This window comes from Falco rusticolus, chromosome 4 (genome assembly GCF_015220075.1).
Source record: "Falco rusticolus isolate bFalRus1 chromosome 4, bFalRus1.pri, whole genome shotgun sequence".
NCBI lineage: Eukaryota > Metazoa > Chordata > Aves > Falconiformes > Falconidae > Falco > Falco rusticolus.
Window position 1 is genome coordinate 110,641,364 of NC_051190.1, and position 21,138 is coordinate 110,662,501.

Consider the following 21,138-nt stretch of genomic DNA (forward strand, 5'->3'; position numbering starts at 1 on the left):
ATTGCCATAGCTCTGTTTTTGTATCAGACCCCTCGTCCACAATGAGTAGAGAGGCAGGCACAAACTTCCACAGTAGCTTGACATTTTAGCATGGAAAAAAATAGTGTTTCCTAGCCAGGGAACAGCTGCCCAATAACTGCAGCAAATGGAAGAGCCCGAGCTCTGAAGTGCATGTGTGCTTCTGTCAGCAGTGGTTCTCTCTTTCAGTGCAGCGATCTGTACGAATTAGAAGCAGAAGTTGCTACACAGCCAGCTGATATAAGTAGAACTTACCCAAAGTGTGGTGCTTAGCACCTTCTCCTACTCTTGGCTTTCTGATGTGCTTAGTGTGGGTGTTCTGCAAATGTGAATAGGCCTTATCAAGCTGTGACCTTGAAAGAGCTGCTATTATGCAAGAAACCAGATTCCACTTGTACAGTGCTTGTGTAAAAGTTACTAGCAGTCCACCATAGAGTTATTAGCCGCTTCCTCGGTGAATAGAGGTTTTTTTCACTTGGCGGCATGCCTAGTTCAGAGTTTGTACTAACCAGAGACTAAGTCTAGATCTGTTACTTACTCCTAAGAATAGCATTTGCAATAGATCTGATTGCTGTTCCCTTTGTCAAGGTAACCGTGTAACCTTTTGTAGTTCAGTATTATGTTCTTACAAAACTTGAGCTTTACAGAAGTCCTAAGACAAATGGCAACAGCAATAATATTTCTTTGAGTCTCCAAGAAAGTGGTGGGATATGACAAAGTGAAAAGACTTGGGATAATTACCCTCAGCCTTCCAGGATCCATGTTATTCACGTACGTGATCTGACGTAAAGTATCGTGGAACTTTACAGGATGTGTAAAAGGAAGCGCTGTGCCTACTGGCAGCTGGAAAGCCCAATTTCAGAGAGCAGACCAAAGGCATTGTACGACATTCATTTCACCAAGCTGAAAGATGCTACAACAACATTATTTGTAGACAGGCAATGGGCAGTCTGTAAAAATGGTCCAAAACATTTAAAAAGGCACAAGTTTACTCTGCAGAAAATAAGATGACCATTATTTATTATTGTCCTAATCTAGGAATGTGAAGATCTAGCAGTAAAATGAGAAATGGAAATGGCCTGCCAAATTAGTGACACCCTCCTTTTCCTCGCAAGACTTAGACCACAGCCAGAATCCTTGCTACTTTGTCTTGCTCCCCTTACCAGTAAGTTTCAGAAACTCTCTGAGAAGATAATGGTTTGCAACTTTTATGATTACATCTCTGGAGTGCTGTCAGAAGGAAATGCTTGCCCTGAGCCGCCACAAAGTATTGTGCTGCCAAAGAAAGTGGCTCTTTGTAACCAAGGAACTAGAGATCTCCAACTTTTCTCAGCTCTGCTTACACAACTTTGTTGAAAACAGTCACAAAAGGCTATGTCCACATGGACAGCTTAACATGCTCATGCAACAAATATCTGACCATCAGAAAGAATTGTCAAGAATTTATTGTGGAGACAGAGGAGAAAGGAGAAGCAGGTTGCTAATACAAGACTAGTGCTTATTCTCTAGATGAGCTTAACACACAGTAGGATGTAAGATGTCATGCCAAATCTCCAGCGGTTCGCTTCACACCACGAAAAACACTTGAGCTTAGTCACTCAAAGGCATGTCACTGTTAGATGCGGGCAATTTGTTTGAAAAGTACGACTATGACTTGGCCACACACTAATAGATTTTGTTGCATTGTAAATCAATTGTATTCCTGATAAACTTTTTAATTGCACACTTTTTAACAGTTTGTAGACTTCTTAATATTGCTGAGTTTCCATATTAGCTCTTCTTATTACATCTGGAAGAGGCCCTTCCCATGCACAAATATTTAAAATACCTGCAGTTTTTTGAACCAGACCAGCGTTTACCTTTTATACCACATTATCCTTATTCAGGTGCCTACTTTCCTGGTCAAAAGCATCAATGTTGCTCTCCCACTGAAAGGTGTGCTTTTGGATCAGCCAAGAAATCTTTGGAGGAAAAGAGTAATTGTATGACAATGTTCTTTTTAATCTTTTGTATCACAACAGCAAAGAAATGTACAAAAAAGTCACATGGCCAACACCTTCTCTAGCCCAGGAAATGCAGACTACCCTAAAAAAGGCAGTGTCATGGACAAGACAGAATAAATGACAGTGGATCTGGGAACTGGGGGTTACTTGTCAACCAACAAAGTTAGAACTTTTACCCTTCTTAATTACTTCACACACTCACGCCCACTACCAGCCCAGTGTTACATCCACCAGGCCTCAACTTCCTTTCTCAGCAGGGCCATCACTGTCCATCCAGGAAGGCCATCCCCTGGCACTCACCTACATGCAGCCCTCTGGTCTCTAGGATCTTACCCTACTTTCAGGACCTTTCCTCTAGCCAAGAACGTCACCTTCCTTTTTCCAGGCAATCTTCTTTTTATTGAGACCACATCTTTTCAGAAACCCTTAATTTTATCACCAGCTCTTCTTTCCAGAATTCCAGGACCCCATTTTCCCCAGTCTGAACAGCCAGTGTGCAGAAGCACAATGCACATGATCAGTCTCGTAATTGGTGGTTCTGTCTCATCTCTTCATTAATTACAGGATTTGGGATGTGCCACTTCTGTTTAGTCCAGGTGTTAACAAAATCTAGTACCAGCCTGTACCAGTTGCAATTAGTAAGTAGCAGGCTTCTGCTTGATAGTTCAGAAGTTCAGCTTCAGACCTTCACCCTGCCACACATACATCCAACTATCTGTCCCTGTTAGCTTTCACAATTTAAGCCATTTTTTTACTTAGGATAGGCAGGACAGAAGTTTTCCACATTCTTTACCCACTGCATTAGCTGGCACTGGGATTAAAGGGCTTGGGGTGAATGCTTGAGGACGACTAGATTTTAAAGTATATCTGGCTGGAGAAACACTGCTGAATCCTACCTGGGCTTTACTGGAAGAAAGAATGTAGTTGGAAATAACTTGGTCATTTCTGTCTTCCCTGGCATGGGTCCACGAAGGCCACCCTCAGGTTTCTGGGCCAGAGTCAGGGCCACAATCCTGCCGAGTGAGGGAGCTGTTAGGATAAGATGGACAAGACAATAACAAAGTTAATGAAAACACTGGTAAAACTTGGCATCAGCACATACAAGAGATTTAATAGTAGGCAACTCTGCAGTACAAGGATCTCCAAACTCTCATAAGCTCTAACTCCTAGAGCACATCCCCATGGGAACATGGGTGTATTACTTCCAGACTTAACCTGGCTCACGTGGAGCCCATGAGAGCAGTGTTTCCAGGCCACCTAGTTAATTCTCCCCCACCTAACCAGGAGGAGACTGTCATTGTTTTGGATGGGTTAATATAAACTAAACCTCGCTTACTTGTATTTCATACAGGCTAAAAAAGACAATAATGACTGGATCTGGTGTCTAGGATGGCAGTGTTTTATCAAAAGTCTGTTCCACACTTGCAATGCTTCAACCCAGCTTTCATTAGAGACTCTTGCCTTTTTCTTCTTTTATATTTCTAGGAGCTAATTTCCATTTACTAAGTTATTTCAGCTGGATCACATAGCTAGGTTTTACTTCTTTTTAAAATGACTGAAAATTATTTAAGTTTATTCATTGTGAAAAGAGGCCCCAGAGTGTTGAGCATTCACAAGAGAAAACTATTTTTAGTCTTTTTTCTTAAGGAAACAATGCCTACTCAGCCAAGTTGTTTGCTCACCCATACGTCAATTTAGTTCTAGTAACTATAAACCTGCAGACCGACTTCAGGAAGACTTGGCAAATTTGCAAAGTTCCCATAAATCACGTAAAAAATCTGTGGTTAGGTAGAAAAAGCCTATTGTTTCCTTCATGATACAGAAAAGGGAAGAAAAATTAAGTCATTGTTCTTTTGAAAGAAAACAGGCTGGACCATTAGTCTGTGCTACATATTGACCAGGTGCAGAGCTCTAATTCAGCTACAGCACATCTTGCCTCATCCCTGCATGGTAATAAGAGTACTGGGAGTGAGGTGAGACTACTGTAGGAGAGCTTAGGGACATGTAAGTGTACTGGAAAAGATGAAGGGAAGACTGGGGTTATTGAGTGGACCTTTGTAGGAAACATGTAGAGAAACAAACCTGCAGGATATCAGACTTCATTAGTTCTGCTACCTGTGAAATACTGTCTTGTCTTTCCCTCTGGAGTTTCTTACTCTGAATTTTTTTTTACCATTTATATTCAGAAATCTCACCTGAATGACTCAGATCTTTTCAGCTGGCAGTTTGAAGATGTCATTGCCATTCAGCCTACATTTGCTGGATGAAAATGACAGCCACCTTTCTGAGCATCTTCTCCCTGAGCTACTTTGAGAGCACAGAAGCCCAAGCAGCACACTCCGTTTTTCCCCCCACGTTGTCTGTGTCACTTTGCTTTTCTTCTTTTTGGGAGTGTATACTGAATGTACACCTCACAACGACACTGGGGAACTTTTATGATGACAGTCATGATTTGTGAAAGTGTCAGCTTGTTACATCAGGATCATTTTCTTTCTTTTAGGTGTGAGATTTCAAGTATTGAAGGCATAGAGATTTTTAGCATGGATCAGCTGAACAAGGTCCTTTTCAAATTCAGGTTATTCTCAATCTCAAATACATACAGAAGTGACAGGATAACCACCTGAGGAGGTGAGAGGGGAAAAGTGGGAAAAATAGAAGTAAAATAGTAGAGGGAATGTTTGGATCTGCACTTGTGGTACATGTGAGTCTGGTAAAGGAACAAATGAGAAGAGAGGTAGATGAAATGAGGGAGTGGAAATGCAAAAAGCTGCACATGAAAGCAGTATCGTCTTTGAAAAATGCCTTTAAGTTTCAGACCTGCTCTGGAGCAGCCTTTTGTTAACTGACAAAGTGAAAACCAGAAGAACACTGCATAGTATCATATTATTTTGTTTATTACCTTTCATTTTCTTCTTATGTTAATACTTCATTCACTTTGCAACATCTGCTGAGCACTCAGCAGATGTCTTGGGGTGAGCTGTCAACATGCATTTGCATCTTGAGCACCACAAATTGATTTGATAGCTAAAATGGACAATTTAAACAAAAATCGGTTACAATTAAGATTGAAGTCTATCTTCTCCTTGCCAAAACAAACCACTGGAAAACACTGGTTCATTTGACACAGATACTCCGTTCAGCCTTAGAGAAAGGCTTTGCTTAAAAGAAGAGGAAAATACAATCTAACCCTCCAACATTACTGTTCCTGCCTCTTCAGTAAGCAAGCATGAAGTGGGACTCCTAACCACCTGCCTGAAGCATTTTCTGGGATAACTGAAAGGAATCAATGTGTTTTTTTGGCATACAACTAATAAAACATACTGGATCAGTTATAGGCATTAAAGCACTGCATCTTCTTGGGAATAGTTTAATCACTGCCAAGGTTAGGCATTCATTCTCTTTTTTTTTTTTTTCTCTAAGTAAATGAAATCCCTCAACCCACACCCTTTGGCACAGCTTGTGCTGTGGTAGCTCTGGAATTCCCCCATGAGATAGCATCTCCCTCACAAAGGAGGAAGAGGAACTGGTTCTGCTGCATCTTTGCCAATTGCTCCAGTTATTTCTTCACTTTTTTGAATATGGCTCTCAACCATTTATGGGTCTTTTCTTGTTGAAATTATTTAGCAAAGTCAGATCATACTTGCAAAGAGTCTCGAGATGACAGCAGTCACACTGGCAGTTTTACTGGTGGTTTTTTTAATGGTCTTCTTGCCAGTTCTGCTTAGAGCTGTCCTTGGAGGTTACAGTTCATTCACAGCCCACTGCACCCAAGTGTGCCACAGCCTATGTTCCTTCCAACAAGGCTTATATTGAACTTTCTCTGTTGGCATTTCATTTACAATTATATTGCTTCCAAACATTTACAGTAGCTTTATTAGATCCATCTGGTATTCTTCATAATCCTCACAAATTATGCCAAACCCAAATAATCTGTATCATAAGGCAATTTTACTATCAGACCATTCATCCTCCCAAGACTGCATAATATACAGAACACTGGCTCTAGCCAGGGTCCTGGGGGCATCCTGCTATTAACCTTTTTTCCATTTTAAGAGGTAGTAATTTATTCTAGCTCTTCATAGCCTCTCTCTCAGCTAATTTTTAACTCATGACATAACTTTACCTTTCACCTCTGATTCTCAAGCTCCTTTACAGCCTCTTCGAAAAAGACTTTCTTTGACAGTGTTTCAAGGCTCTGAATTAATTGCAACCCCTCATTCTTCATCAGCCATTATTTTAATATTGAAATATTGTTTATGTCTTAGAAAATAAATGTTTTTTTCTACCATTAGCAAGTGTCTTTATTTTGGTTTATCGAAGCCAGTGCATGGAAGGCATATTTGCTTGCTTTTCTCCCAGTGTTATGACTGTTTGCTTTCAGCCTATAATAGTCCTCCAGCTGCCTCAGAAATGCATTTTCTAACAAAAATTTAATTCTTTACCTCAGCACTGAGCTAAAATTCTATAACCTGTATGATTCCTAAAATCAACGTGAGTTCCACTTTAAAGAGTGAATACTATGTTTTTCATTTTCTCCTTGCAAAGTAAATGTTTGCCATAACACATTGCCTTAGCTCTTTGAGGTCAGATAAACAAGCCCATTTAATTCAAAGTGCATTTTTCATTTTGTAGGCTGGGTTTTCCTGAATTCAGCTGCTTCTTACTTTAGTTCTTACTAGACATTCATATATCACCAGCTTCCAGTTATGTAATGTGATTTAATTTCATATTTTCAAAGAAGTCTCCAGGAGTCTTTTGCCTTTATTACTTCTAAAAAGCAAGATAAACCCCTGAATTCCCCACAAGGTAGTTATTTCCTGCCATTCCATTGTACTAACTAGGGTGAAAATGAATGTACATAAACAGCTCTATATCCCTGCCAAATAGTTTTCTTCTTTGGTTATGGGTGGAGGACTTTCCCTTTTTAATTACTTTAAAATACACCTCTTTGCTCTTGGTTCCTACAAATGTGTACAGACCAATGACCTCAAAATTTTTGCTATAGTATTTGCTTAAATTTGAACAGTTGTTTTGGTGGGTTTTTTAATTCCATTACAAAATAGCAGCTTATAAAAATAAAAAATTTAACAGCTGGTAAATCTGTGTCTATTTGTATTCAAAAGGAGATTTTAAAAGTGGCTGGCTTTAAAACCTTGTACAGACATCCCTTTTCCACACCTTTTCTGGAGGCAGGAAAGTGGAAAGGCAGCTGCACACCTCCATCGTGGTTGGGGGCACTGTTAATTGAGTTTGTGCTGAGTTACTACTTGCCTGATCAGCAACTGACTGGACTGAGGTGACCGTGATAAACTGGCTATACCTGGGCTGCAGGTAAATAAACTTCCTTTCACGACTTTTGCTAGTGACCTCTATAGTTGTGTTTGCCCAAGGCAGGCTGCATGGGAGGTTTGCTTTTCCTCTATTTTACTTTGTCAGTCAGTCAGTCAATGTGCACTAATGCCATAAATGCTTTTGTTCTTTTCTTTCTCAGCAATCACCTTTGAGTTTAATTAAAGGTTTTCGTTGCTTTAGCATTGTCAAAATTTTCTTAACCACAGAGAGCCATTCCTCAGCAGTAAACCCGCAGAAAAACAGCAAGTGTGAAAGGATGCATTGAGCAATAGACTAGGTAGCCTGTCTTGCCTCAGTTATCACAGGGCAACAGTGGAGGGATGTGGTTGTCCTGCCAACAGCTGCCTGGATTCTCGTCAATGTCTTGAGATGCAAGGGAAAATTCCAGCCACTTAACATTTTGAACCGTTAGGCGAGGCACCTGACCCCAAAGCGTGTTGAACTTGAAGGATGATTTTTCCATTGATTTCAACAGCTCTAGATCTGGTCCAATGCAGCTGCCTGGAACTGTAACATTACTTTGAATAAAGGCAAAGATTTAATTTCTTGGACATCCCTTCTGCCTGGAACCATTGCTAGCCTCTGGCACAAAAAAAGGAAAAAAAAAAAAAAAGCAAATCTGTCTGGACTTACTGACTTGTTTTGTATGGAGTCAGGGTTATGATGTGTGGGAAGATATATTTTTCTGTCAAATAAGGTCTGCTGGCAGCATTGAAAATGGAAAGTAAGCCATACTAGTATGCTTCTGAATTGTTTCAAAACTCAGGCCATGACACTAATGGCTGTGGTACAGAAAGAGGAGAGGCTACTACTGTACATCAGCAGAACTCAACCCACCTAGCTTAGCTTTTCCCTGCTGCAACTTGGCAGTCAGACAGAACAGTTCCTCTGTTGGAAGTCTCCTGATGCAAAATGAACAGTTAATCACACCAGCAACAGGCATGCTTTCTACTCTCCTCTAGTGAAGTTCTTATCTAAGTACATGTAGCTAAGAGCTGTGGCAGTGGATAGGTCTGGTACATTAGTTTTTTACTGAGGTGCAGGTCTGGGGGTGCAAAGTATCAATAGGCCAAACTGGCTGAAACTATGCCTAGTCTGAGAGCTAGGAGACTGTCTGATCACTGGAGCAGGAAGGCTCTGGAACAGCTCTTTGGTTGGAGGCCAGAAGCCTAACTTTCAAGTGAGTGTGAGGAGATCTGATCCTCTCTTCTTTCCTTCTGACACCAGTGAGGCATATCTGTTTGCTAACAAGTTTAATGTCTGTAGCTAGACTTGCAGACATTGTCAGGGTCGTGCTCGTTACTGCCATTATTGACCCTTGCTGAGTCAATGAAGCACTGGCAACTTTAAGGACTTCACACAATGGAAAGCTTTGTCCATGCTGGCAGGAAATGTGCCTTGTAGGTATAATTTACAAGGTTTGAACAATTATGATTTATTTTTACTTTGAAGTGAAACACAAAGGCATCTATCCCATGGCCTTCCAGATATATATTCAGTGCCCTATCTTAGCTTTTGCTTTCATGGTCCCGAAAGAATGAAATAACTTGACGTCAGCAGTTTTTGTGCATTAATGTTTCCACATTTTTCCTATTGTGTGCATTCAAAAGAAAAGAATAGCAAAGGTAGCACTAATAAGAGAAATTGGGATGCTAGTCTCACTGCAGAAAACACGAGAATCTTCAAAGATTAAAGAATCTGTGTGTAGTTCCTCTGAGAAAAGGAGAGCAGGAGCCTAACCTCTGGACTTTAAGTGCTCCACGCTATGTGCAGTAGTTACAGAGAAAGAATAACAAAAGAGGTATGCCTGTGCCTCACCCAGAGCCCAGTGAAGTAGAAACTTCAGTTGCAATGGTCAATACATTAAGTCTTCCATCTGCAAGTACCTAAGACTTTAGAAAGACAAAACACCTGTGGGTGTGGAGTATCTGCTACTCCTTTGTGCCCCACAGGAGGTTTCTGTCTCTCCTACTCCAGAGAGAACCCCCCACTAGCAACCCGAATAACCAGGCTTGCATGAGTAGGAAGGATAATCTGGCCCACAGTGCAGTGAATTACGCTGTTTCCTAATAGCTGTACTGCTGCCTGCCAGTTGAACTGCATCTGGATGCCAGATTCTGCAGAGGCCTGTATCACATCTCTCTAAACACGCTTTCTGAATACGGTAAATTTCTATGTACTCTGATACTTTCTGTCTTAAGTAATATGGAAAAAATAGGACTGTTTTCTTCCATCTGACTGCATTTTATATAAATACTAAAATCCTAGAATACTTGGAAGAATGAGTAATAGTCACCAATGAGGGGGAGGATAAATGTTATAAAACAGCATCTGGCATGTATGAAACCAGCAGAAGACTGACAAATCCAGAATCTTCAGTTGCCAGTTTGTTTAGCTTTTCTTCTTAAAGGAAAATGCTACTATTTTAAAAAAATCAGAATAATTTTATCTTGAAAACCTTGGAGTTGCCTCTCATTTCCAAGTCAGTATTAAAATTACTGCTTGAAGCACGTCCTCATCTGTGTGAAGCAGAAGCTTAGTGATTCTTAACTCCCTGTTTCTCCAGCAGTCTGGATGTCAGATTTTCTCATTCACCACACAGTGACCACTTGACATTCACAAGTTGGCTCTCAAATGCAGTAAGCCTGGGAGCTAGACCAAACACAACTGGGCCCTCTCCATTTCCCTGGAGCTAAATGGAAAATTAAATTAACAGCAAGAAAAGTACTAGCAATGAATGTTACTATTAGGAATTCAGCTACTTCCAAGTCCACAGGTCTTGTTGTGGAAGGTGCTGCACAAACACACACACACACACAAAAGACAGGGTTCTTCAGAGTCTGCATTGTCAGCTTTGTGTGTTTTTTAAAAGAAATGGTGTTACATGCCTTCTCTATTTCTTTGCTGTCCACTGGCACCTTCCAGGTTGGATTAGCAATGCTGTGGAAAGAGACTGTAAAGCTATCTTGTGTCATGTTACCCAGCAGGTAAACACTACGCACAGTCATGGCAGCCACAGCGAATCTGTGCGTCTTGTTAATGTTTGTTGCCTGGTTTATCCTACTCCAGCTTTGTAAGTCTTGGGCCAGAGCAAACTTCTTTTGCCTATTTGGCACAGGGACTCTCTTGAAGAGCAATTTGGGTATGGGGAATGGAATGTTTGCTTGCTTTCTCCACTGTAGTACAGTCCACAGGGGTAATTCCTTGCCGAGTGCCAGGCTGGTGGATGTTCATTCCTTGTCAGTTTTTGCCTTCCCATTTTGACTAACCTCAGGCCACACATCTGCTTTGCCAACACAGAGAGACTAAGACCTCCTGCTTTCTCTGCCCTCATCTGAATAAGTAAACTACAGCCAGTTAAGAAGTTTGTAAACAGAAGAATAAAGGCTGATGTGACAGCAGGTCTTTCCCCCACAACTGTAGAGTTCCAATCACCATACAAATGAGGGGCAGAATCAAGACTGCTAAAAGTATTTACAACAATTAATGAATTTTGCAACACCTGTAAGATGCTTTCGTATGGACCTTACAGCATGAGGCACTTCAGAGGTAAGCCTGGTACCTCAGATGTATTCAGAAGGGCTCCAAAGCTAGTTTAACAAGGCTAATTCTGGCTGGGAAGCCAGACAAGCCATGAAGAAGACACAGTGACTACGGTCATGTGAAAAGAGGCCTGGACAGATTAGGGAGACAGGGAAGCATTCAGAAGTACCAGCAAGAACAACACAGCAAAGGTAGTGCCAGTAGCTTGCATAATACCAGCCTGTAAATGCAACAGGACAACAGCAACATTTGTCAATGGGATAGAAAGCTTCTCAGCAGTGACTGAGAATAACATTAAAAAAAAAAAACCAAAACAACAAACTGGCAGAAGGACAGAAATAACATGATGGGGAAGGCTGGAGGAAAGAGGAAAGCTATCAAGGACAGATTTATTTTGGTACACAAGGAAAGATGATGCTGAGTTTCAAGACAGGGAACTAGTGCCCAGGACTGAATATATATGTGCACATTCATCAGAAGAGAAAGACAGATTAATACAATAACTTTGCAATGTACACAACTCTCCTGCTGCTCACACCTCAGCCACAAGGGTACTTATAAATATATTCCTCTGCTGTAAATGTAGAAGCTCTTCACAAGTCTTACTTGTCTTAGTTGTTCAGCTCGAACCACAGGACATAACTTATATCTTACAATCAGCCTTTCTTTCTCTGGTCTGTATACATGGTATGGAAGTTTGTTCACTCACATGAGACTAAGATTGCTTAAACATGAAACATCATTGCACATCTGTGAGTTCAGTAGAAATGCAGTAATTATTTTCACCTAATAATTAGGAAAAAAAAAAAGCTGGAAATCAAAAGACAATCCCTTTCATTGCAGTACTGGGGAACTTAATTGTGAACAGTCTTTACAAAACCACAGGAAAGAGCAAGCTAAAAAGACACACATAGTGGTAGAGTTTTAATTCAGGCCATGTAATTTAAATCTGTATTCTATTAGATCAAAGGGAAACTGAATTAAAAAATACCTGTTGAATTATGCAGAATGGAGTTCTTCTTCTTAATAGCTCTGGAAAGATTACAATGTCATGAAGCTCCATCAATCAGAACAGAAAAACTGAAGACCAAGGATAAATTGAAGGTTAAGTGCATGGTGCTGAGGAACACCCTTAACCACGTTCCTTTTACTATTATAAACCAGATGGGTTTGAGTTGACAAATCTGTTAAGAAGAAAAACCAGAAATCTATATTCAGACAGAGGCTTTCTGCATATACATTTACTCTGATGTGTACAACCATCTTGTATTTTGCCATCTCAGTTAACAGATTCACTACTCTGTGTGTTGGTTTTCTAACAGAAAGAATGATCTTAGTCTCAAAAGGCTGCCTATTAATTTATTTCTAAACTCTTCTTTAGGCCCGGAAAAGAAAGCACTCCAATATCTTTTCATTATTTCTGTTTAGCAGAAAGGCAGAACAAAGGGAAAGGAAACAAAGCCCTAAATCCATAGAAAGCTCAAACTTCTTCCTGATGTAACTCCAGGGAAATAATTCAATACAGCCTGGAGATGTGCTCAGTCCCTGTTTTTTGCTGTAATGAACAGTAAATGTCCTAAATATTTCAGGAACCTCAAACAGTTCAGTGGCCAGTACTCAAGATGGAGATTTTGGACTGAAAGAGAATTTTATTTTTGTTCTGTTCATTTCCTTTTTGTTGCAGGGCCTGGAGATCATACATCCTCGGGGAGACACAGAGTTCCTTTCTAAATCAGGAGGTGGTCTGTGTTTGGCTTCAGTGGGAGCTGGAATAGGCTGCACATGCATACGAAACATACTGTTACCTAACAGTATGTTATTATATCATGTGATCACTAGAAATGTGTAACATCAACATATTCCAGTTGCCTAATTTTTCCTTAACTGGTTTGCTGTTGCAGGCTATTTGGTGCCTTTAGTTCAACAGTTGTGCTCTTTAAAAGGACAGTGCTAATTTCACCCTAAAACTTCTATTTATAAACCCAAACTTATAAAACCTGAAATCTGAGGAACCGCTATATGCTATTGTTGAATTCCATTTTTTTGCAAGCTGATAAATACTCTGGCAATGCCTGGATTCCCATACAGCAGCAACTTGAAGCTAGATTAAACAATACAATCAAAACTAAAACTGGAAGCACTTCTGTTGCTTTCATTGACTTTGCTGCTTGATGCTGACCAAAACATCATTGCTCGGGTTTTCATTGTGTAGGCAGCATCTTCACAAGATATCATCAGGCCGTATAGCTACAGTGAGCAGCAGAGGCAAGAGAAGCCCTCTCTGCTGTCTTAGCCCAGAGACCAGCTCCGAAAGTAGCATTGAAGGTGTTTGGGTTGCTTTGGTGTCTATGGTTTGGGAAGCTTCTGCTGCGTAACATTCTTACTAAATGTGTTAACTTTGTGGTACTTTCATGTCCTTGTAAGGTTTCATTCAAAGTGCAAGGTACTACTTGCGGGTTATGCTACCACAAGTGCCCATCCATGAACACCCTCCCTACCTTTTGGGATGGCACTTGGGCTTGCTTTTCCAAGTGCTTCTGTTCTAACGCAGTGCCAACAGTACAAATGAAGAAAAGTGCTTCTGTTTCCCATAATCGCTCCAGCTGAGGGAAGCACCAAGTTCTGAATAGAATCGAAAAGCAGCTGATCAGTTTGGGGCACATGAGGCTGAGTAGGGAAATCAGGGTCTTTCTTCCCACTCCTCGCCCTTTCTCCTGAGTGTGGATTAAATCGCACTTTGTGAAACAAAAAACTGCGTGAAGCGGGTGCCAGGTCACATCCCGTCTACATCCTTGCAAGCAGAAATCATTTTGGAAATCTTTAGCGCACGCATTAAAGGGTTCGTGGAAGCAGTCCAGAGCGCTTCTAACGGCTTGGATCTAATTAGTCATTCAAGTTGTTTCTTCTTAAATAAGACTCGGAGGAACGTGCTAAATTTGGGATGCCGGGGCGGGGCGGGGGGAGGCGGGAGGGGGTTTCTCTCCCACCGGAGGAGCCCCCCCGCGGCGGCGGGCAGGGTGGGCGCGGGGAGCGCTCTCCGGTCGTCGATCCCCTCAGGCCGCTGGGTGCGCGGCGACGCCCCGACAAGCCCCCCCTGCCGCGGCCGCCCGCCCGCCCCTCACCCCGGCGACGAGGCAGGCCGCGCCCTCAGGACGGGGCTCCCGAGGGGGCCACCGCTCCCCCGGCCCCGGGGCTGCCTCAGGGCCGGCGTGGGATTAGCTCCGCGCCTCGCCCCCTCCCCCAGGCGCCCTGCCCTGCCCCCGATGCTTAAGGGCGGCTCGCGGGCTCAGCTCCGGCTTAGCCCGGGGCTCCTGTCCCCGCGTCCCCTCAGGGACCGCTCCCCACCTGTCCGCCGGGCGCTGCCCGTGACGTCATGGAAACACCCCCTTCCCCCGCCCCAACGGCGGGGAGGCGGGCGGGAGCAGCGCCTTCTCGGCGCGGGAGCGGGGGTGCGAGCGGGCGCTTCTCGTTGGCCAGCGCCGCTGCCAGTCGAGCGCGGCGGCCCCGCCCCCGGTGCCTCTCGTGGACGGACGCTCCCCAGAAGCCGAAGCGAGCAGAGGTGTCGCTCCGCGCGCCCCCGCCCGGACCGGCGCAGGTAGAGCGGCTCTGTGCGGTCGCGGTCGCCGCTCCTGCCCGTCTCCTTCCTCCCTCCGCCCTGCCGGCAGCGGGGCGCCGCTGCTCGGGGGGCCATGGCGGGGGCGCCCGGGGGGCGGTAGCTCGGCCGGCGGCAGGTGAGGAGCTCAGGTGGGTGTCCGGGCAGGGCCGGCGGCCGTGGGGCCGCTTCCCTGCCGCGCCGTAGGGACGGGGCAGCGGTGGGGCGGGGCGGGGCCCCCGGGTGGGCCGGCGGCCGTCGTGGTCCCTCGCTGAAGCGCCGCCGGGGAGGGGAGTGGAGGGGGTCCGCGGCGGCGGCCGCCGGCGAACTCGCCACGCGGGAAAAGTGGCTTTTTACCACAGGAAAAACGCCGTTCCCGGCCCGGGCGCGACGGGAGCCCGGGAGCCGCTGGCCGGGAGGCTGCTGGCGGCGCAGCGCCTCGGCCCCCGCCTGCCCCGCCGAGCCCCGCTCCGGTCACCGCCCGCGGCGTGCCCGGCGCCGCCGCTGCAGCCCCGCGCGGCGGTTCCCGGGGGCGGCCAACTTCAGCACCGTTCCCTGCTCCGGGAGGGTGCTGCCGGCAGCTGCCGGTCGCTCGCTTAGCGCCCGGTGTGCGCCGTGCGGCACCGAGGCGGAGCGAAGTGCTGGCGGGCCGCGGAACGCCGGGCAGGGCAGCTCCACCGCGGGCTGCCCGCTACGGGGGGTCCGGTGCGAAGCCGTCACTCTCGTCTAAATCCCTGGTTCTCTGTGCTCCTGTAAAATAAAAAATGTCACCATTATTTTTTTACCCTTTTTTTTTTCTCCTTCTTGCCCACACCTTAAAGAAAATAGGTTAATTAAATCTAGCTGCTTCAGTTTCCAGGTTGATTTAACTTCCATTTGAGGACAAATTTGTCAGTATGAGCATTTAAATGCTCCATTGCTTGAAAACCGTTTGGTACGGTTCACTGACAGTGAAGTATTCTTCACTGACACTTGCTGATTTATTTTTACTATGAGGGTGTCTGGAATAGGTAGAGAAAAGGATGTTTTAATAAATTTTCTTCCTTGTAAGGTAATTTGCCTGCCGTACGTTTTTGTCCTAGGCCTCTAATGATGGTAGCAGCGTTTCTGGCCGTTTTCTTCAAAAGGATGCAGGGAACAGTTGGTTGTTGCTTCATCCCTTGACTTTCAGTGATTAATCATAGAGTTCAGAATGTTTCACTCAATTTCAACAGAGCTTGTAAGTCCAGTTTGGGGATTTAAAGCAAGTGTTTTCATGGATGTTTTTTTCTGTAAAGCCAAGGGTAACAACAGTTTTAATTTCCATGAGCTTTGCTTTTTTATTACTGAAAATGGTTATTTTTTAAAAAAACTCAAGTAACACTCCATAGTCTGTACTCCCAATAGATTAAGCTAAATAATTTCTACTGTGGCTTCTAGTCAGTTTTCAAAACTATAGCACTCATGTTTCTTTATTTTCTTTTTCTTTACTCTGATATCCCTCTCCCCACATACCACGTTAGGCCCATTTATGTCCTTTCATCATTTTGTATAATATCTGGGTTTGCACGCAGAAAAGGTGGAGCGAATTTTAGGGAATGGAGATGCGCTTTTTGTACGAGTGTGCCTGTGTGTGCACTGAATGGTTTTGGGCAGAAATCACTAGCATGTTCACCAAGGACAGGAAATGATGATGAGACTCAGCTGGAGTTTGCTCATTGCAACACTGCATGTGTGGCTAGCTCATTTACTTTTTGTAAACGTAAATATACTGTATTTTACACAAAACCCTATCTGCTTTTATTTTTTAGGGGCTGTGTTTATGTTGTAAAGAATTTGGTCTGGGTCAAACTGTATCTATTATAAACAGATGCGTGTCGATGTAATAACCTTGTCTCCATTTGTTGCATTCTGTAGGTCTGGTTACGTGCTGTGTAGGAAGCAGAGTGAAATAGGGCATTATCCTGGTAGTCTTGGGTCTTACAGTTTCTAATTGTAACAGTGCTTTAGCTACAAAATGAGAAAAGCCTTCCTATTGAAAGGTAGTTCATATATAAATTGCTAATATGTTTTAGACTTAAATTTGATTTGCTGTAATGTGTATTTCAAGAAAATGCTGTGACAAACAAGGCAGCAGAATGAGTATGCGATTGTGCAGTCACGGGGCACTTTTATGTCAGAAGAAACACAGTATCTATATCAGTGTATTTTGATCTTATTGAAGTAATTCTCAAGTTATTTCAGTCATATAAAGATTTGACTCCCCAAAGGTGCAAAGTGTTGCTGATAAAAGGATAGGGGATAATACACCACTGCTAAGGTAGCCAAAGAAACTTCTAGCAGAATCTAATTGCCTCTTCCTATATCAAGTTTCAGATAATAGGATGCAGATATTCTGAGATGTGGCAAACAACTCTCCAGACGGGGACTAACGTGTTTCTGTTACTGAATTTACCTAGCTCTGCTCTTTGAGATGCTGGGGTTTCGTGTCTGTCTGCTGCATTTGTGGTTGTGTTCAAGCAGTATGCTTTGGGGGACAGACATTGTTTTTAGTCCCCTGCAGCTGTCACTTGTGGTACAAGTGTGTAAATCCTTGAATGTTGTGCCTTAAAATACATGTCTAATTGCTTTAGTTGCTTGTTTATCTGAAGGGCAAGGAGGTTTTGTCCCATTGTGGGTACTTGTCCTTATTTTGCTAACATAAAATGTATTTCCTTGATATTAATTTCTAATTGCCTTAGAGAAACTTGCTATCTGTCTTAAAGGCTGAGTGACGTGGGTGTTGGTGCTAATGAATATGACTATCTAGGTGAAGTTGGAAACTTAACAGCTAAGAAAAGCACATCTGTGGGTCGGATCCTGGAAGGCAGGATATCCGTAACTCCTCCTTTCAATATGTATCAGCTTGTTGCTCATGTAAAGTTCTTCAAGCTGCTTGGTACTTTTACGTAGTGCATATGTTCAGAAATAGCAGATTCTATTATATATGGAGTTATGACATGAATTAGCACAGAGTTGGAGTGGTGGTTTTGGAGCTCTGTCAACATAAAACTTGTGACACATTGTTGCAAGTTGCTTGAAACATTTAGAAAAAAACAACAACAACAACCACCAGAGGACAGCCTCAGCAGGGGGAGAAAACAGAAAACTTGCACAAATTCTTTTCTGTATTCTAGTGTTCCAACTGAGATAACTGTTAAATGAGCAGAGTTATTTTTTAAATACAAATTCAGTGGAAATTGTGGTATGTGCCTTGTTAATCAAAGCAGCGAGCACTCGAAGTGCTAGCTGAGACCAAGAAACGCATTTGGTCATTCAGCCTGGTGCAGCTCGGCCTCTACTGCCCTGCCTGCCCGGGGTGCCAGGACGGGGCTGACCCAGCGCAAGCTCCTTAGGATGGGAGCCACGTGTTAGCGCGTAGTGCTAAGCACAGCAGCACTTAATCCTATTTTGGTGTCTGGGTGCTCTGTGATGCTAACCATGAAAGTAAAGAAATAGAGTTGAGCCGCTTTCAATGTGGCAGGTGCTGAGCAATTTTTGCAATGCCTCTTTGCTATTGATTCACAATCTTCGGATGAAGGCTATTCTAGGCATGACTCCTGAATCTTTTCCTGTGGAAAATAAGTACTGATAAGCATGACTTGACAGGAATCCCTGTTACGTACAACAGGAGGGAGGAATAAGAGTGAGAAGTGACTTTCACTGACCTCTAAGCCCTAAGCTGAAGTAGTGCATTGAGAATTGTTATGAGTTTCTAGCTCTTAGATCTCCAGATTTACTAACTGTGTATCTGGCTGTAAAGACAGCCTGACATAAATATAGTGGCTGCCTAATAGCATCTGAAATTGTAGAAGTTATGGAAAGAAGGCTGTAGGTATGGTTCCCTATGTGCATCTGTGCATCACTTCTAAATTTTTTTCACAGTTTAAACAACTTGAAAAATCCTTCCTTTGAAGTCATTGAATAGCATATTACCCAAGCTCTTCACTCCTTGTCTAACCAAGAGGTGTGTATGTACCTGTGTTTCTAGATTTCTCACTTTCAAGTCCAGCTCTTAAATTTCAAGTACTTGAACTGAAGATTCCCTCTTTAGTCTAAGTTGCGGGGTTTTGATGGCTGAATCACATTTAGGTTGGCAAACACAGCTGCTACAATGTCAACACAGTTATTTCCTTATGGACATTTTCTTTGGCACTTATGTTAACATGGATGTGCAAACAAATCTTCCTTTCTTCTACCTTTCAATGTAATGTATGAATTGGGAATTAAGGAAACTTTTCTTTTGATTCATCTTTCCATAACAGCAACTTTTTAAGTGATAGCTTCAGATTCTGCCTGCATGTTGGTTGAGCTGAAACCTGAAAAAACTCACAGCAAAAACATGGTAGTATGTGGTGCTGCAGTTGTCATGCAGCACTTGTATTTGACTGCTGTTCTTAGAATGAAGGTGGTAACAATACAAAATAGTAAAGGTAAGAAACTAAACCTTGTTGGTACCAGAGTTTATAACTATGCTGTGTTTACTGCAATGATACCTGTTGGATATCAATAATGATTTTTGTTGCCATTAGAAAAAATGGAAGCATTGGGCTTTCTTGCCGTTCGGTGTATTCTCTGATTAATGTTTTTAGAGTAGAAGCCTGAAATGTTTCCCTGGCTGAATGTAATTGTACTCTTCCCTCATCTTAATTTCTGCTAATTCTGTTATTATAGTGCTCATGATGATACTGTGAAGAGTCTATTATCACAAGTGTCATAACTTTATCCGTTGTGGCAATCACTTAGGTCACTTCTAGGTCACCTCTCTCTGATCTAACTTACGCTGCTTTTTCTTGTGATTTGGAGGCTTTTCCTAGTTGCAGTATATGCATTGTTACTCTTCTGATTCTGTTCCATTTTCATATAATTGCTGGTGAAAATGAATCTCCTGGTCTTAACGGTTCCGGTAAAGAACAACTGTGTGGGTATACTCGATTTGCTTTACATGTTTACTTCTTTCTGCCTAAAGAGTAACCAAAACCATAGGAGACAATTTCTGAACAGCTTGTCAATCATCAACAGAACCCGTGTGCAGGAGACTTTATTCTTCTCAGTCCACAAGCCCATCTGTGTCACTGTTAATTCTGCTTGTTACAGAAGGTTAAGTTCTGCTCTTCAAGTTTTTGTATGAGCAGAGTAGGATATAGGTCTCTGGCACTACTTACTTTCATCTCACCAACCACTCATATTAAAAAGATTTTGTTGCAGTGTCTCCTCCTTCTCCAAGATAATTGCCTTGTCAGTGTGTCTGGAAAAATAGCCTTGAGGAAGGATAGCGAGAGTTTCTTCATACTCTTATTTCCCCAAGTAAAATGTACAATTCTTATTTTTACAGAACTTTACTGCCCTGTCTGCAGTGGCAGCAGATGGCTTTGAAACCAGTCTTGGTAAGTTTTATTGTCAAAAGAGTTCTGCTGCTGCCTCAGGCTGCAAGGCATAATAGCAGCGTCTCCCCTGAACACAATGCAGAACTCGTTTGGCTCATACTGGCACCTGTGACTATGCTGGCTGCAACTGTGTTGCTAGAAGCTTGTATAATAGTATTATAAAATACTGTATTCTGAAGGAGAGTGAATGATGCTATGATTTCTTTCTATATCCCCTGCTTGTGAGAAATAGGAGTGCTGAGATCCTCTAGACAAAACTTTGACAGCATAAACTGTGAATTTAAGTGTAATTTACAATGTAGGAGTGGAGGAGAGAGAAAGTTTCACTATGAATGTGATTCAGTCACTGACCGTCTCGTATACCTTAAAAAAAAAAAAAAAAAAGGAAACAGCAAGTGTCTTTTAATCTTCTGTGGTAGTGCTTGAGCACTTCAAAATAATGAAGTGTAAATCAGCAGCAGCAATGGGAATCCTGAAGACATGCTAGTGACTACCGTCTGCGTACTGGGGAGCTGGTGAAGCTAGCTCCAAAGGATGTGGGCTACTGCATTTCTGCTAGTTTAAGATGACTGTGGTAGGGGTTTGTGGTGGCTTTCTCAAGTTCACTCCCTGATGCCTTGCTGATTGCTGAAGGCAGGCAGGCTGGTACTTGCTGTAGATACCTTTCTACAATTTGGTAACTGTGTAGGGTTTGCTGCCACCCACCCACCCACACGCCCACACCCACCCCTGCAATTGGATGTTCTAAGAACTTGCTTGTCCATTTTTTTAGCAATGGTTTCCCTCCCTCAAAAGAAGCAGGCCACCTGGCATACATTGGGCTATTTGGAGCTGGTATTATTGCTAAAAGATCTTTGTAGGTCTTTGCTTTTTAAATAAGTGATTATGGAACAAAGAAACAAAAAATAATAAGCAAAAGCTGTTCTTAAGACTATGCCTGAATATAAGATTTCTCCCTAACGTGCTTTTTTTTTTTTCCTTGTAAGTGAGGGTGATTAATAAGGCTCTGTGGTCCACCTTGGTGCTCTCATGTCCTGGAAACTTCTCGGAACTGCATCTTACTTGCTGTTACTCTTAATTAGGGTTAGTTAAATTACTCAGAACAGCCATGTTTAGTTTCCTTAAAAGATAACATTCTAATAATGGTTTTGTCACTCGTTAAAGATATGTATCAGGACAGGGCTAGAGGCAGTGTACGCTGAAACACAGGAGGTTCCCTCTAAAC

The 21,138-nt window shown here is 42.9% G+C and overlaps 1 protein-coding gene and 1 long non-coding RNA gene across 4 annotated transcripts in view; one reads left to right on the plus strand and one right to left on the minus strand.

Moving 5' to 3' along the window:
• Nucleotides 1–759: 759 nt before the first annotated feature.
• On the minus strand, nucleotides 760–14,357 carry LOC119146038. 3 transcript variants are annotated; one of them, XR_005103612.1, is made up of 5 exons: nucleotides 14,262–14,355; nucleotides 13,415–13,538; nucleotides 11,908–12,100; nucleotides 2,918–3,050; nucleotides 760–1,979 (listed from the first exon to the last, which is right to left on the minus strand). It is a non-coding gene; the product is annotated as an uncharacterized LOC119146038 (long non-coding RNA). The 3 variants fall into 3 exon arrangements; XR_005103611.1 differs by lacking the exon at nucleotides 760–1,979 and adding an exon at nucleotides 4,921–5,045 and having other exon boundaries at nucleotides 1,996–3,050; nucleotides 14,262–14,357; XR_005103610.1 differs by lacking the exon at nucleotides 760–1,979 and having other exon boundaries at nucleotides 1,996–3,050; nucleotides 14,262–14,354.
• Nucleotides 14,358–14,493: 136 nt separating this feature from the next.
• OSBPL3 (oxysterol binding protein like 3) overlaps nucleotides 14,494–21,138 on the plus strand; it is a 90,027-nt gene continuing 83,382 nt past the window's right edge. The window contains 2 exon segments of the mRNA XM_037383095.1: nucleotides 14,494–14,660; nucleotides 19,862–19,913. The gene's annotated coding sequence lies outside the window, so the exon portion shown is untranslated.